Below are 3,629 nucleotides of genomic sequence, written 5' to 3'. Positions count from 1 at the left end.
CGTAGATCAACTTGTGTGTCTAGGGTGCCCCCTGCCCCCGTATATAAAGGAGCACGGGGGAGGGTGCGGCCGGCCCTAGGAGGAGGCGCCCCGGAGGAGTCCTATTCCCACCGGCAGTAGGACTCCCCCCCTTCCCTAGTTGGACTAGGACTTGGGGGGAAGGAGGAGAGGGGGGAAAGGAAAGGGGGGGGTGCCGCCCCCCTCCTTGTCCTATTCGGACTTGGGGGGGAGGGGCGCGCGGCTGCCCCTTGGCCCCTTCTCCTCTTCCTCCACTAGGCCCCTAAGGCCCATTAGGTCACCGGGGGGTTCCGGTAACCTCCCGGTACTCCGGTAAAATGCCGATTTCACCCGGAACACTTCCGATGTCCAAACATAGGCTTCCAATATATCAATATTTATGTCTCGACCATTTCGAGACTCCTCGTCATGTCCGTGATCACATCCGGGACTCCGAACACACTTCGGTACATCAAAACTTATAAACTCATAATAAAACTGTCATCGTAATGTGACCTAGAACTATGTAGACATGACCTAGAACTATTCTCGGTCAATAACCAATAGCGGAACCTGGATGCCCATATTGGTTCCTACATATTCTACGAAGATCTTTATCGGTCAAACCGCATAACAACATACGTTGTTCCCTTTGTCATCGGTATGTTACTTGCCCGAGATTTGATCGTCGGTATCCAATACCTAGTTCAATCTCGTTACCGGCAAGTCTCTTTACTCGTTACGTAATGCATCATCCCGTAACCAACTCATTGGTCACATTGCTTGCAAGGCTTATAGTGATGTGCATTACCGAGAGGGCCTAGAGATACCTCTCCGACAATCGGAGTGACAAAACCTAATCTCGAAATACGCCAACTCAACATGTACCTTCGGAGACACCTGTAGTACTCCTTTATAATCACCCAGTTACGTTGTGACGTTTGGTAGTACCCAAAGTGTTCCTCCGGTAAACGGGAGTTGCATATTCTCATAGTTACAGGAACATGTATAAGTCATGAAGAAAGCAATAGCAATATACTAAACGACCAAGTGCTAGGCTAACGGAATGGGTCATGTCAATCACATCATTCTCCTAATGATGTGATCCCATTAATCAAATGACAACACATGTCTATGGTTAGGAAACATAACCATCTTTGATTAATGAGCTAGTTAAGTAGAGGCATACTAGTGACTATATGTTTGTCTATGTATTCACACATGTATCATGTTTCCGGTTAATACAATTCTAGCATGAATAATAAACATTTATCATGATATGAGGAAATAAATAATAACTTTATTATTGCCTCTAGGCATATTTCCTTCAGTCTCCCACTTGCACTAGAGTCAATAATCTAGATTACATAGTAATGATTCTAACACCCATGGAGTCTTGGTGCTGATCATGTTTTGCTCATGAGAGAGGCTTAGTCAATGGGTCTGCAACATTCAGATCTGTATGTATCTTGCAAATTTCTATGTCTCCAACTTGGACTTGGTCCCGGATGGAATTGAAGCGTCTCTTGATGTGCTTGGTCCTCTTGTGAAATCTGGATTCCTTTGCCAAAGCAATTGCACCAGTATTGTCACAGAAGATCTTCATTGGTCCCGATGCACTAGGTATGACACCTAGATTGGAAATGAACTCCTTCATCCAGACTCCTTCATTTGCTGCTTCCGAAACAGCTATGTACTCCGCTTCACATGTAGATCCCGCCACGACGCTTTGTTTAGAACTGCACCAACTTACAACTCCACCGTTTAATAAAAACACGTATCCGGTTTGCGATTTAGAATCGTCCGGATCAGTGTCAAAGCTTGCATCGACGTAACCATTTACGACTAGCTCTTTGTCACCTCCATATACGAGAAACATATCCTTAGTCCTTTTTAGGTACTTCAGGATGTTCTTGACTGCTGTCCAGTGATCCACTCCTGGATTACTTTGGTACCTCCCTGCCAAACTTATTGCTAAGCATACGTCAGGTCTGGTACACAACATTGCATACATGATAGAGCCTATGGCTGAAGCATAGGGAATATCTTTCATTTTCTCTCTATCTTCTGCTGTGGTCGGGCATTGAGTTTGACTCAACTTCACACCTTGAAGCACGGGCAAGAACCCTTTCTTTGCCTAATCCATTTTGAACTTTTTCAAAATTTTATCAAGGTATGTGCTTTGTGAAAGTCCTATTAAGCGTCTTGATCTATCTCTATAGATTTTGATGCCCAATATGTAAGCAGCTTCACCTAGATCTTTCATTGAAAAACTTTTATTCAAGTATCCCTTTATGCTATCCAGAAATTCTATATCATTTCCAATTAATAATCACTACAGGAATCAGCTGATTTGTCGTCTGCCATGGCAGACGGCAAAGGACCAGAAAGCTGACGGCAAAGGTCTTTGCCGTCAGCCGCAGACGGCAAACATGGACGGCAAAGACAATTACGGTAAAGAGCTTCTTTGCCGTCTGTTTTCAAACAGCGGACGGCAAAGACATTTGCCGTCAGCTTTCCTGGGCAAGAAGACGGCAAAGAAAGTTGACAGCAAAGGATAGACGTTAGCCACGTTAGGTGTCTAATGGGAGGCTTTGCCGTCTGCCACAGACGGCAAACCACGCCATCCTTTGCCGTCTGCCACAGACTCCTTTGCCGTCAGCCAGAAACATTACTGATGGCAAAGATTTATTTTTTATTTTAAAAAACGAACAAATAGTCCAAGTGCAGAGGCGACGAGGAACGAACTGAGGACGAACACCACAGTATCCATCAACACTGCTGTTTCAAGAATCAACAACGAACGAATGGATTTCACAGGAAAAAACTATCCATCATATAGCTTGCTGATCCAAAACAAAACTACTCTGTTTAACAAGACGACATTACACACGAACGGATTACACTGCGTTACAGTACAGGTGTTCGATCTGGACGAACACGCATCCCTGCAACCATCCCCTGTGTCATGCTCGCTGGAGCAGCAACAACTAGCAACCACGCCCCTCTTCCTTCTCCTTCCTTTCTTCATGGACAGGAGCACACCGACACCACCATGGACACCCGAGGAGCTCAAGCAGTCTGCCGCCGCACCGGAGGTCACCACCCTCGTCCGAGCGCTAGATCCATTGGACCGCACCAACTCCGTCAGTGCCAAGCCCCATCGCCGGTAGAGAAAAGCTGCGGAGGCGGGCTGCAAAGGAGAGCAGGGAAGGTGAAGGCCCGCGGCTCGGCTGCTGGTGCTCGAAGGCGGGTGGCTGCTGGTGCTCGGAGGTGGTAGTGCTCGGAGGCGCGCTGAGAGAGGGAGGCAGAGAGCAGCATAGGCGGAGGTGGGCGGCTACTGGTGCTCGGAGGCGCTGGTGCTCGGAGGTGTGAAGGAGGCCGGCGGCGCGCGGTGGAGGCCGACAAAGCGCGGAGGCGGGTGAGGCCGGGCGGCTTGCGGAGGAGGCCGGTGGCGAGCGGGGGCGGGCGAAGCCGGGCAGCGCGCCGAGGCGGGCTCCGGTGGCGTGGCAGAGATGGACGACGCGCGATGGGGGACGAGGCGCGGAGGCCGGCAGGGGTGACGGGGGATGAGGCAGGGGCCGGCAAGGTGTTGGCTGGGGCCGGGGGTCGAGGTTGTGGCGGGTGCCGGC

This window comes from Triticum dicoccoides, chromosome 3B (genome assembly GCF_002162155.2).
Source record: "Triticum dicoccoides isolate Atlit2015 ecotype Zavitan chromosome 3B, WEW_v2.0, whole genome shotgun sequence".
NCBI lineage: Eukaryota > Viridiplantae > Streptophyta > Magnoliopsida > Poales > Poaceae > Triticum > Triticum dicoccoides.
This window is presented reverse-complemented; position numbering follows the sequence as displayed.